The sequence below is a fragment of the Macrobrachium nipponense genome, chromosome 36, assembly GCF_015104395.2.
Source record: "Macrobrachium nipponense isolate FS-2020 chromosome 36, ASM1510439v2, whole genome shotgun sequence".
Taxonomy (NCBI): domain Eukaryota; kingdom Metazoa; phylum Arthropoda; class Malacostraca; order Decapoda; family Palaemonidae; genus Macrobrachium; species Macrobrachium nipponense.
In genome coordinates, this window is record NC_087220.1 from 41,685,803 (window position 1) to 41,700,207 (window position 14,405).

At 43.7% G+C, this 14,405-nt stretch overlaps 1 protein-coding gene across 13 annotated transcripts in view; it reads left to right on the top strand.

Moving 5' to 3' along the window:
* The window catches only part of LOC135203577 (uncharacterized), a 139,970-nt gene that overhangs the window by 87,175 nt on the left and 38,390 nt on the right, over window positions 1–14,405 (top strand). For 5 of the 13 annotated variants that reach the window (XR_010311957.1, XR_010311958.1, XR_010311956.1 and 2 more), the window contains exon 2: window positions 1,327–1,411. The exons of 4 other annotated variants lie outside the window; for them this stretch is intronic. The gene's annotated coding sequence lies outside the window, so the exon portion shown is untranslated. Of the gene's footprint in view, window positions 1–1,247; window positions 1,412–14,405 lie in introns of all 13 variants that reach the window. 4 more of the 13 variants (XM_064233336.1, XM_064233333.1, XM_064233334.1 and 1 more) reach the window with 2 other exon arrangements.

The following is a 14,405-nucleotide window of genomic DNA, read 5'->3' on the forward strand; positions in this document are numbered from 1 at the left end:
GGAGCAGATAGGGTGGATGAGACTGGAGAAGGGAGCCCCTCAACAGGTTCGTGTCGTCCAGCCACCACTCGAGATTGAAGGGTATGCTCTCTACTGGGACCAGGTCGTGAGGAGAATCCCGACTTTGCGACCAATGATTCTTCAGACCCCACTGAAAAGATCGAAGGTGCATCCAACCATTTGGAACGAGGCGTTCCAGTGAGGCCAGATGTCCCAGCAACTGTTGCCACTGATGTGCTGGCAGCTGGGACTGTTAAAGGAAGGGCAGTGACACCTCGGAAGTGTTCCTGTGTTTCCGGTGTCAGAAAGGCTTTCCCTGCAACGGTGTTGAGGATCATACCGAGATACATCAGTTGTTGAGAAGGCTCCAGAGAGGACTTCTTGCAGTTCACCATGATCCCCAGATCGTGACAAAACGCCAGAATCCTGTCTTGGTGGAGACTTGCGGAGCTTTGGAGACCAAAACATAGGACCTTGAATTGAAACACTGTCCGCTACAACAAGACGAAGATACTTCCTGGACAATGGATGGATTGGGATCTGGAAGTATGCATTTTTTAGGTTGATCTTCACTAAGTAAATATAATTTCTTATAATAGAATAAGTTTTGTTTATACTTGCCTTGTAATTATGAATCAAAGCCCTTCCTTCTCTCGTCATATGGACATACGTAAGGGCAGAAAACAATTGACAACTCTCAGCTGTGTTATTCTTTCCTTACCCTGAAAGTGGGTGGGGTTCAATTAACCAATACCAACTACTGTTACTGCGAATTTCAAAATTTAAGCTGCCGGCAAGTGAAATTTAAAGCATTATAATTACTTGGTAAGTAAAAATAAAATTATTTTACATTAGCATAAAAATGCCAAGTATAAATAAAATTTTTATATATAAAAATGCTATTTTTGTATTAAAAGCTCATTGGTACTTAAAATGGTAATAATGTAAGGTTCGGCTTCCTAGTCCTGCTGTCTCCTGCAGATTGTGGATCACGTGTTTTGAACAAATACACAGCTGGAGATCCAGTTTGTGTAGCATGGCTGACTGAATCAGTTTTTCTTATTTTTCATTCCAAAAGGAACTGAAAAGTCTAGGATGGTGTCATGTGCACAAATTTGGCTTATTATAAGTAGTACAGTAATTGGTTTGCATGAAAAGATTGATTTTTTAAAGAAAGAAAATAAAATGTTTGTAATACTGTAACTCATTTTTTGAAATTAGTAAATGTAAGCCATCTTGTCTAACAGGTAAACATGACATTTGACAGATGCAGAAACTTGATGGTTCTTTTATATGTACATACACTTGATGAATGTGCTTCCACAGTTTCCAGGCACCAGCACCTACATAGCCATATGCTGACGTCTTTCACTACTGGTCTCCTTTCCAAGAAAGCCTACTGTGAAATGTGGTATGTATAGTATCAGGATATGATAGTTTTTCAAGAACTTGATGTATGGCCAAGTTATAGATTACTGTAACTGTTTATAATGTAGGTGAATATGTGAATTATTGTAGAGCAGTGGTTTCTCAAGCATTATTCCACGAAGAGCAGTGGAAGGACACGCACACTGAATTAGAGCGTGTTGCCCAAGTTTTAATCAACAACGGGTATTCCAACCGGGATATCACTAAATGAATTCGCAGCAACATCGGTAAATGGTATCAGCAGGAGCCTCGCCCCGCCGCCCTTGAAGTCGTCACTCTCTTTTACTAGGGAGTATTTCATAAGAAATACAGAGAGGACGAGCGAGCCCTTCGTACCATCATAGAAAGGAATGTCTCCCCCACGGACCCTGCGAATAAAGTGAAATTAATAATTTACTACAAGAGCAAGAAGACCAGTGGCCAGATTATGAAAAACAATCCAGCCCCCGTGGTGCAGGACCCTCACAAGAAAACTAACGTTGTCTACCAATACAAATGCCCTGTCCGGGAATGCCCTGTCACTTACATTGGTATGACAACTATGCAATTTTCGAGGAGGATATCCTGCCACGCTCAGGAAGGCGCCATCCATAATCATGCTAAAAACGTCCACAATACCAGGATAACTCGGAAGGACATTATTCCTAATATCGGAATTATCGATAAGGCAGCAGACTAACATCACCTCCGCCTCTTGGAGGCCCTACACATCGGGAAGGAGAGACCCAGCCTCAACACCACTCAAGAGACTTCACTCCTCCCGACAGTGGCGCGTAGGGCGCCGCCCGCCAGCACCATAGAGCCGATCGAACGGACCAATCAGGTGCCCCTGCCCAATACTACACTCCCAGTCTCCAGCTTCTGCACGTGAAGAGCAGTGCCAGCTTCCACCGCTGCAAGATTGTTTGACTCGGGGACTTAATCCTCTGTTCAGCCAATGAAAACGCAGCGCTCATCAGACAGAGCACCTGGGACACAATAAATACCGCCGAACAACCCCATTCCAATCAGTTCACGCTCACCTTTCCTTGAAAATGAACCGATGATACGGTTGGAAACGTTGGAATTTGTAAACTCTACGGCGACCATACGCCACTTCTGTTGTCTTATCAATAAATTAGTATTTTTATAAGACATTTCCTTAACCAAAATATGAACATCGGCCAGCTATTAGCAAATATCAGCCCTGATGAGAAGAGAATAATAAGAAGAATTGAAAAGACCATATATAAAATCAATAACACTGATGCTGCCATCCTCTTTAACAAAACAAATATTAGTAATAATAATTATATTATTATTACTGCGCAACTGGAATACAATACTTTCAAGCTCTGGAATAAGACTAGCAGAGGTTAATATCAGGAGAGGGATCTTCCAGGGCGACTCACTGTCCCCACTACTCTTCGTAGTAGCCATGATTCCCATGACAAAAGTACTGCAGAAGATGGATGCTGGGTACCAACTCAAGAAAAGAGGCAACAGAATTAACCATCTGATGTTCATGGACGACATCAAGCTGTATGGTAAGAGCATCAAGGAAATAGATACCCTAATCCAGACTGTAAGGATTGTATCTTGGGACATCAGGATGGAGTTTGGAATAGAAAAATGGGCCTTAGTCAACATACAAAAGGGCAAAGCAACAAGGACTGAAGGGATAAAGCTACCAGATGGGAACAACTTCAAACACATAGATGAGACGGGATACAAATACCTGGGAATAATGGAAGGAGGGGATATAAAACATCAAGAGATGAAGGACACGATCAAGAAAGAATATATGCAGACTCAAGGCGATACTCAAGTCAAAACTCAACGCCGGAAATATGATAAAAGCCACAAACACATGGGCAGTGCCAGTAATCAGATACAGCGCAGGAATAGTGGAATGGATGAAGGCAGAACTTTGCAGCATAGACCAGAAAACGAGGAAACATATGACAATACACAAAGCACTACACCCAAGAGGAAATACGGACAGACTATACATAACACGAAAGGAAGGAGGGAGGGGACTACTAAGCATAGGGGGCAATATATGAAGACCAGTGAAGACGAGTGGCTCAAGAGTGCATGGGAAGAAGGACTGATAAAAGTAGACGAAGACCCAGAAATATACAGACAGGAGAAAGACAAGCAGAACAGAGGAATGGCATAACAAACCAATGCACGGACAATACGTGAGACAGACTAAAGAACTAGTCGGCGATGACACGTGGCAATGGCTACTGAGGGGAGAGCTCAAGAAGGAAACTGAAGGAATGATAACAGCGGCACAAGATCAGGCCCTAAGAACCAGATATGTCCAAAGAACGATAGATAAAAATAACTTCTCTCCCATATGTAGGAAGTGTAATACGAAAATTGAAACCATAAACCACATAGCAAGCGAATGTCCGGCACTTGCACAGAACCAGTACAAAAAGAGGCATGATTCAGTAGCAAAAGCCCTCCACTGGAGCCTGTGCAAGAAACACCAGCTACCTTGCATTAATAAGTGGTACGGCCAACCTGAAGGAGAGATAGAAAACGATCAGGCAAAGATCCTCTGGGACTATGGTATCAGAACAGATAAGGTGATACGTGTAAATAGACCAGACGTGACGTTGATTGACAAAATCAAGATGAAAGTATCACTCATTGATGTCGCAGTACCATGGGACACCAGAGTTGAAGAGGAAGAAAGGGAAAAAATGGATAAGTATCAAGACCTGAAAATAGAAATAAGAAGGATATGGGATATGCCAGTGGAAATTGTACCCATAATCATAGGAACACTAGGCACGATCCAAGATCCCTGAAAAGGAATCTGGAAAAACTAGAGGCTGAAGTAGCTCCAGGACTCATGCAGAAGAGTGTGATCCTAGAAACGGCGCACATAGTAAGAAAAGTGATGGACTCTAAGGAGGCAGGATGCAACCCGGAACCCCACACTATAAATACCACCCATTCGAATTAGAGGACTGTGATAGAGCAAAAAAAAAAAAAAAAAAATAATAATAATAATATAACTAATTTCAAATGAAAATTCTTTCCTTCGTCTATGTCTGTGAAGCTCGAGCTCAGGAAGCTGTCAAATATGTCAAGTAATGTGACAGAGGAGGGGAACATTGCCATATAATGGTCAAGAAATTTAATGGTTATTATGCAATTTCTCTCTCTCTCTCTCTCTCTCTCTCTCTCTCTCTCTCTCTCTCTCTCTGAGAAGAGATAAATTTTATGGTAGATGTATGTGTTAAGTTTATTATTATTATTTTCTAATAATACTATAACTGTAATTACAACACTCATATGTGAGTAATTTAAATACAGTAAGTTTTCCATTTCACTCTTTTAAATACTTTAAGTACAATTCTCTCTCTCTCTCTCTCTCTCTCTCTCTCTCTCTCTCTCTCTCTCTCTCTCTCTCTCTCTCTCTCTCTCTCTCTCTCAGCTGCATGTGTTGGAAGTATGTATACACCTTTAAGGGTACTAATGTTTAAGATTACATTGAAATTATATTAGCCCTCTTACGCCGAAGCCCTAAAAACCAAAATGTCTCCCGTATGCCGAGCGGGTTTGGAGTGAGCGCGGAAGCGGAAAAAATAATTTTTTCAAAAAATCACAGCGTGCTTAGTTTTCAAGATTAAGAGTTCATTTTTGGCTCCTTTTTTTGTCGTTGCCTGAAGTTTAGTATGCTACCATCAGAAATGAAAAAAAATATCATTATCATATATAAATAATGCGATATATGGTAGCGACAAAAAAAAAAAAAATCATACATAATTGTATTCAAATCGAGCTGTGTGAAAAATGGTTAAAGCTAACGAGTTACTTTTTTTATCGTTGTATTTTACACTAAATTGTGATCATTTTGATATATAACACATTGTAAAACGATCAAAGCAACACAGAAAAAATATTATCACAAAATGATACATGAATTCGTAACGCGCGGACGTAAAATTTTTTTTTCAAAAATTCACCATAAATCTAAATATTGTTCTAGAGACTTCCAGTTTGTTTCAAAATGAAGACAAATGATTGAATATTACGATACTGTAAGATTTTTAGCTTAGAATTGCAGTTTTCGACCATTTCGGACGAGTTAAAGTTGACCGAATGTCAAAATTTTTATATATATATTTTTTTATATGCAAATATTGCAAAAATGAGAAAAGCTAAAACCTTCAAATATTTTTGTTTGTATTCTTCATGAATTTGCGCACATTTTCAAATATGAAACTATAAAACGCCTAATATGAAAAGGAGCAAATATTAGGGGAATGAGACGTACGCATTTCGGAGATTTGCGGCCGCGAATCGGCGCGCGGAGGGAAAGAAAAGTTTTTTTTTTAAATTCACCATAAATCTAAATATTGTGCTAGATACTTTGAAATTGTTTCAAAATGAAGATAAATGACTGTATATTACTAGATTGTAAGAGTTTTAGCTTACAATTGCGTTTTTCGACTATTTCGGTAGGGTCAAAGTTGACTGAACGTAGTTTTTTTTCTATTTATCGTGATTTATATGCAAATATTTCGAAAAAGAGAAAAGCTACAACCTTCAATCAATTTTTGTTGTATTCTACATGAAATTGCGCACATTTTCATATATAAAACTTTATGTAACGGCTACTTTTAAATGGTGCAAACATTTCAACAATTGCAAGACAAAATTTCTGATTTTTTTCGGAAGAGTTACTGTGCGGACGTAAGGAATTTTTTTTTTTTTTTTTTTTTCATAAATTCACCATAAATCGAAATATTGTGTTAGAGACTTCCAATTCGTTGCAAAATGAAGGTAAATGATTGAATATTAGTAGAATATAAGAGTTTTAGCTTACAATTGCGTTTTTCGACCATTTTGGTAGAGTCAAAGTTGACCGAAGGTTGAAATTTTTGCACTTTTCGTTATTTATATGAAAATATTTCAAAACTGATAAAAGCTACAACCATGGGTTGTTTTTAGTTGTATTGTGCATGAAATTGCGCACATTTCCATATATAAAACTTTATTTAACAGCAAATTTAAAATGGTGTAAACATTAGGACAATCGCACGAAAAAAATTTATTCGAAGAGTTACTGCGCGGACGTAAGGAAAAAGTTTTTTCATAAATTCACCATAAATCGAAATATTGTGCTAGAGATGTCCAATTTGTTGCAAAATGAAGGCAAATGATTATTTATATGAAAATATTTCAAAACTGATAAAAGCTACAATCATGAGTATTTTATTGTTGTATTCTACATGAAATTGCGCACATTTTCATATATAATACTTCATGTAAACGGATTGATTTAAAACGGATGGCAAAAATTATGTCAAAGTGACGAAATAATTTTTGAGATGTGTCGCTGATACTTTTTAGTGCGATAAGAAAGAAATTCGCGCTTGCGCGCCTGCGTAACGATTGTAAACAAAACAATGCCTTGATCCGTGAACTCCCAGCATCCCCCAAGGCACGTGATTCAAAAGTTTTCGGCTGGTAGGCCTATAAGTATTTTTCCGCGAATTTAAAAAAAAACTTTTTTGAGTCGACGTCTAATACGTCCAATTGGCATACGGGAGACATTTTGACTCGACGATTTAATATGTCCAATCGGTGTAAGAGGGTTAATACAATCTAAAATTGATACAGTAATACGATAATAATTTAAGGAAAATTTGATGTAGGATGTTAAATAAGGTATACATTTGGTCTCTCTCTCTCTCTCTCCTCTCTCGTCTCTCTCTCTCTCTCTCTCTCTCTCTCTCTCTCTCTCTCTCTCTCTCTCAGCAAAAGAATTGATAGACAGACAAATAGATACTTGTTCAGCCCTCTCTTTCTCTCTTTGGAAAGGATATATGTATTTATGGGAGGGGAAGAAGTGTTGCCTATAGATGATAGTTTCAATCTTTTGATATCAACAAGGAGTTAATCTCTCTCTCTCTCTCTCTCTCTCTCTCTCTCTCTCTCTCTCTCTCTCTCTCTCTCTCTCTCTCTCTCTCTCTCTCTCTCTGTTATTGGCTGTTTATATATTTATAATGGTAAAATGTTTCAGATGACTTTGAAATTATATTAATAATACAAATTCAGTGGTATATTTGATGTAGGATGATACTTGAAGTATACATTTGGTATTTGAACTCTCAAGATAGGCAGATGTAAGCATTTTTAGAGGGGAGTTTTAAATATTTGTGGGTTCTAACTATTCGCAGGGACGTCTGGTACATATCCCCCTCTAATCTAAAAAATAAAAGCAGAATGATGGCAATAAATTTTATATTAATCTTTCAGGTATGATTTAAAAAAATTCTTGTGCAGGCAATCAGTTTATTATTCATTATTCATTGCTTCAAGATTCATAGCAGTCTGCTTGTTGCGATATTTATTCTTAATGAAGTGCAGTACGGTAAATGACCTCTCACAATAAACTGTTGATGGAAATATTGACAACAAAAGAATGGCAATAGTAGCAATCTCTTTAAATGGATACAAATTATTTAACTTGCATACAAATTATTTAACTTGCACCAGAATTTCTCAATCGTTGTAGTCTTTTCATCAGAAAATCTTTTAAGCTTTTCACCATTGCGTAACTCTAAAAACCTCGAGCAAGGTAATCCTTGGATGCCTGGAGATATACACTGGAAAGAAAGAACACAGGCAAAACAACTGGCTTGGGAGGAGAGCAAAGCGTAAGCATCTACTCTCCAAGGTGGTTAGGAAAAAACGGGGTATTACGAGGTGAGACGTGGTCTTCTACCAGATCTCACCTCATATATGCAGGCGTTGCCAGATCTCACAGATGCCTTGCTTCCAACTCTGATTGTATTAACCGGTTTACTAGCTGTGCTTGGAAATATCCTTTGTTAAGACCAAAGGTTTGTTCTACATATGAACAAATACGATTTCAACCACCAAACAGGTATGATATCCTTTGTGAACAATGGAACAAGTATTATACAGATTGAAACCCAGGTTTCTGGTTAAACTTGAAGAGATGATGATGATAATAACAAAAACAACAAAATTAGCTCTCTCTCATTTGAATTCTTTTTCCATTGGAAGATGACTTAAATTTCCCTTGGTGGCCGCATTAATTTTGCCCGGTGGCTGCACTTGAGAACCACTTTTGTAGAGTATAGAGTAAATAATTAAAGATATAGGAAAGTAGAATGAAATGTAAAACAGACGTATAAGAATAATAATATATAAAAGTAGATTATATATAGATTTACTGTATTGATAAATAGATACTGTATTGAAATTGAATTGTAGAAGAACCCATGTACAGTAATACTTCCACAACATTCTTGTGCGCACTTTTGCACTTCCTTGCTATTGATGCTCTTCCTTTTCAGTATCCATTTTAGTTCTTTCTCACCTCCATCTGTATGGCACTTGTGGATTTTACACTTTTTACATTTGGACTGCAGAGTTTTACAATATTCACCAAACTGCTTTGTCTATTCGTGCCACATGACCAAACTATCTCAGAGTGTTCTTATTGAGTTCTGCGCATGTGCTGATCAGCCTTATTGATTGAAAAAACAAAAGAAAAATGTGGGTAGGCCTCAGGCATGATGCCTACTTTGTGCTAGCCCACATTTCTCACTGCTTTTCCATTGTTCTGTTTGTGCTACATATGTATGTGAAAGCTTTTGTTGAAAGTGCTTAGGATATTCTTCAGTGTGTATATACATGTATTGGGCTTAACATTGCTGAAAATTTTTCCTCTCCCCCATCTCTGCCGCGTTGGCGTATCAAGCGTTGGAAGGCTAAGGACTTTGCCCTTTCTCCGTCGTCGAGAAGCAGCACGCCCGTGTTCCTGCGAGTTTTAGTGTTTTTTCCCCTGTGCGATCTGCAGTGGCTGCTTTGTCCTCTGCATCGAGTTGTGAGCGTGTTGCAACCTCCCATGTTCGTGCACATGTTGCAGTTGCTTCCACTTCTCCTTCTCCAGGGCCTATTCATCGCCATAGCATCTCAAGGCGCCTGTCAAGAGGTCGAAGGTTGTGCGAGCGGAGCTGGTGCAGCAGGAGTGTTTGCCTGCCCCTTTCCCTGGTACTTCCTGGGGTTTGACTCTAAGGGATTCTTTATCCCAAGTATTTGAGATTCCTCACCAACACACGTTTGTACATCTGCCCCGCATGTGCTCGTATGCTGTCATGTTAGAGAGTCATCTGTTAGGAGAGTGCGCAGTGATGTCCCATGTTGCGGTTGATTTGTCGCAAGAGTTGGCACTTGGATCCAGCCCAGACAGGTTAGTTGGTATTTTGGGCTGTTTGGTTGCTGGTTCTTTAAGATAAGGCTGTACATCCTTCTTGTCATCGGTCTCCGTTGCTGGAGCAGGAGGAGGGAGACACGCAAGAGTTTTTGTCTCTTTTACAGAAGTTGTCGATCTCACTCATGGGTTCAACAATTTAGAGAGTAGGACTCAGGCTCGGTCGTCTTTCACTCCTTCCTGCTTGGAAGCCTTGCTGGGAGCTATGCAGGATCCCAAGTCATCGTTTCAACTTCCCTTGTCTGGGCATGTCCAGTCAGTCTTGCATAAGGTTAACGCCTCTGTTTCAGATCGAGATGGATCGCTTTGCTCTAGGGGCTCTGCCAAGTTGCTTCCCCCGCCTTTCACGAGGCATAGGAAGTACTATGCTATGAAGCGCCTCATTGGCGTGGTTGGTCTGGTGTTTGCTTCTCACCTCTGTGGTCGCGGGTTCGATTCTCGGCCATTCCATTGAGGAGTGAGAGATGTGTATTTCTGGTGAAAGAAGTTCACTCTCGACGTGGTTCGGAAGTCACGTAAAGCCATTGGTCCTGTTGCTGAATAACCACTGGTTCCATGCAACGAAAAAACACCATACAGACAAACTATGCTACGAACTCTGCATATTTGATGTCGCATCATCTTAACCCGGACGTCCTTCGTCTGAAGCTGGGAATGACTTTAGAGCAGGTGAGGTCGGTGGCTCCATCCTTGTCTCCACAGGATGCCTCAGCGTTGGAGTCTACGGCAGCCTCCATGTTGCAAACGGTTTCTTGGCTAGACTTCTGGTTGGCTGTCATTGCCAAGATACCTTCTGACAGGTCCCCATAGGGGTTGGTGAGTGCTTCCTCTCTTGCCAGTTTGTTGCAGTCCGAAGGCAAGGCGTTTTCGTATCTGTCTCACTTCAGTGTTAATTTATGGGCTAACCTTCTGATTAGAAGAGATGTGGCGATATCCAGGATGTAAAGATAAGTTGAACCTGAGTCCTTGCTGTCCTTGCTGACATTGAGGAATGGGGATCTTTTGGAATCACATTTTCTGTTCCCACGGACCAAGTTGGAGGATGCGACAGACCGGCGCCGGGCTGACACCAAGGACAGATTAGTGCACCAGGCTGTGTCTAAGTCAGTCTCGTCCTCGGAGATGTCTGGCTCCTCCTCCTCCCCCTGCCCAGCAGCAGTCACGAAGGTCGTCGCCTGGTAGGCCGTCAAGGAGTTCGGTTTCAGCAGGGCCTCCCCATTCGTCCCAGCCTAGGTCAAAGGACCAACGTCCCTTTCGCTCCCGTTCCTTTAAGCCGAGAAGGGGCCCCAGGGGCAGAGGTAAAGGGGGTTTTTGGTAGGTTAGGCGCCTCTCTCTCATGTGCCACGGGTGGGGGCTTGCCTGGTGGGCCTTTGGGCCAAGTGCCAGAGTTATGGGGCAGAGAAGTGGGTAGTAGATGTCCTTCGGGTGGGGTATCTACTGCCATTCGACTTCTCTCCCCCCCTCATGGACAAGCCGCTGCTCAGGAGGGTGTATCCTCCAGATTCTCTGAAGTTCTTGGCTCTCCGGGAGGAAGTGCAGAAGATGCTGGACAAGGATGCGATATAGAAAGTGGTGCGTCCATCTCCGGGGTTTTACAGTCACATCTTGGTGCCCAAGGTGTCGGGAGGTTGGAGACCTGTGATCGACTTATCCACCTTGAATCACTTCATCAGGAAGACGAGGTTCAAGATGGAGACCCTGAGTTCATTGTTGGCAGCTGTGAGGGAAGGAGACTTCATGCTGTCGATAGACTTGAGGGACACACACTTCCAAATCCCAATTTATCCGGCGTCCAGGGAGTTCCTTCGCTTCTCTCTCGGAGACAAGGTCTTCGAGTTCAAAGTCCTGTGCTTCGGGCTGACCACAGTCCCTCAAGTGTTTTAAAGGTTCCTCTGTCTCCGGAAGTTAGAGAAGACTGTTGATGGTTGGACAACCAAAATCTTTTGAAGGGTGTTCTGCGTTCTCTCGCTCCGGACTTCCTTCTGTTTTCAGACGCCTCCCTCACAGGTTGGGGGGCTCATTTAGGCGGCCTCATTGCCTCAGGCGTTTGGAGTTTGGAGGACAAACAGCAGCATATCAACTTCTTGGAGTTGAGGGCAACCTTTCTGGGTCTGAAGGAGTTTTGGGAGAAAGTAAAGGGTCATTCTGTTGTTCTCATGTTGGACAACACCACGGTGGTCGCTTATGTGAACAAGCAGGGAGGCCTGGTTTCACATCAACTTCATGCCTTGACCGTTGAGGTTCACCAGTGGGTGGTCAGCAGTTTGGTAGAGCTCTCAGCCAGGTATATCCCAGGAAAATGGAATGTGGCCCCAGACATTGTTTGATCCGTCTAGTCCTGAACAGGCTAATGAGTTCACAGGGTCTCAGGATGACTTTAGTAGTCCCTCTCTGGCCTCAGGCAGAATGGTTTCCAGATCTGCTGTTGTCGTTGTCGGAGGTTCCGAGGGAAATTCCCCCTTGGCGGCATCTCCTGTGTCAGCTACATGCAGAAAGGTTCCACCAGTCAGTAGAATCCCTGTCTCTTCTCAGTTGGAGGCTATCAAGTATCTCACCCGAGTGAGAGGCTTTTCTCAGAGAACAGCAGGGCATATGTCCAGCAGTCTCAAGGTCTACCGCTGCAGTTTACCAAGGCAAATGGGCAATTTACTGTGGTTGGTGTTGTAAACGGTAGTTTTTCTCCACTCGGAACCTCTATTCAGCACATAGCAAACTTTAACCTTCCTCAGAGTTGAGTAACGTTTGTCTGTTTCTACCATTAGAGGCTACAGGGTGGCCATAAGTTTAGTGTTACACCTTACGAGGTATTGACCTCTCCTCATCCTGGGAACTTTCATTGCTAGTTAAGGGGTTTGAGCAATTGAGTCCTCCTAGGGAGCTCAAGCCTCCGACTTGGGATGTTTCCTTGGTTCTGAGAAGTTCACTAAGGGTCTATATGATCATGCCTGTGCGTCGCTCATCTGACAGGAACTTGATGCTCAAGACGGTTTTCCTCCTGGCCTTGGCATCTTCGAAGAGAGTAGGGGAGCAGCTTGCACGGTCTGAGCTGTGATGTGAAGCATACCAGGGGGTGGGGGTCAGTGTTCTTCAAATTTGTCTTGGAATTCGTGGCCAAGACCCAGAATCCCTCTATGCACGATGATAGGTTCACCTCCTTTTCCATTCCATCACTGAATGGCTTTGTGGGTGGTGATGCTCAAGAGCTTTTGTTGTGTCCTGTCAGGGCTCTGCATTGCTATCTTTAAAGAACGTGGCACCTTAGACCAGGCTGCTGGAGACTTTTTGTTAGCACAGGATATACAATGAAAGAGGTGTCGAAGAATACTATCTCTCTTTGGATATAGGAAGCCATCGAATTTGTTGCTGGGTCTCTGCCCATTGCAGAGCCCAAGGATCAGTTCTTTTCTACTTCTGTACAGGTGATTGTTCCCCCGGTGTTGACGACCTCCTGAAGGCGGTTGGACCGCTCCCTTCTGCGTAGCTCGCCCCCAGCCGAGGTGTGGGCCACAGAAGTCTGTCGGTAGTGACGTCCCCTGTCCAACTGTGGTCCCGCTGCATTTTTCTCCTCTCTGACGAGGCCCCTGTTCATGTCTCTGGAGGTTTACGGCGCCCCTTGGGAGCTGAGGGAGCTGACGGGTTCTTCGAGTGCCAGAGCTGGTCTTGGTCTGTGCGGCGGTCACCTGTGCTCGTGGTCCCCATGATGGTCCCATGAGCAGGCTGCCCCGTCGACCTCTCCCTCGGAAGAAGTCCCTCATAGGAGGGGGTGTGGGGCAGAGAAGAGGCACCGGGCTGTGTGGGGCCAAGTAGGTTTGGTCCCTTCCTCCCCATGCTGTACTCCGCTCTCCCAGCCATAGCCTAGACCAGAGTGGTTCAGATAGGTGCGTAGCCACTGAGACAGGGCATGCCATCACGGTGGCCCCCGCACCCTGGTCATACAGTTTGCACTGCAATCACCCATGCTCGTGGTTCCCATGACGGTCCTGCGAATTGGGTACACCCCGTCGACCTCTCCCTTGGATGAAGTCCCCCATAGGAGGGGGTGCAGGCTGAAGAAAAGGTGCCAGGCTACGTGGGGTCAAGCTGGTTCGGCCCTCTCCTCCCCACGCCATGCCCCACTCTCCCTGTCATAGCCTAGACCGGAGCGTTTCGGATATGTGTGGTGCAGTAACCGCTGAGACGGGGCATGCTGTCATGTTCACCCCCGCTACTCGGTCATACGGTCCGTGCCGCATTCACCCGTGCTCGTGGTTCCCACGACGGTTCTGCGATTTGGGTGCGCCGCTGCCCCTTGGACCTCTCCCTTGGATGAAGTCCCCATAGGAGGGGGTGCGGGGTGGAGAAGAGGCGCCATGCTACATGAGGTCGAGTGATTGCGGCCCCCTCCTGCCCACTCCAAGCTCCGCTCTCCCATCTTTGCTTTGCCTAGAACGGAGAGGTTGGGATAGGTGTGGTAGCGTGCCCAATCACGGATGCTCCACTCCCCCGGTCAGATGGTCCACTCCGCGTTCACTCATGATCGTGGTTCCCATGACAGTCCCACGAACGGGGTGCACAGCTGCCCTGTCGGCCTTTCCTCTGCATGCCCCGCTGGCTAGTGGGACTCCCACTTTGGTACGGCCTGCGACTCCGCTTCCAGCGAAGCTTCCGGTTCTGCCGGTAGCCCCCCAAGTGAGGCATCCTCCCTCTCTGAGCACACCCCACCTACCGTGGTGGGGCCTACTCG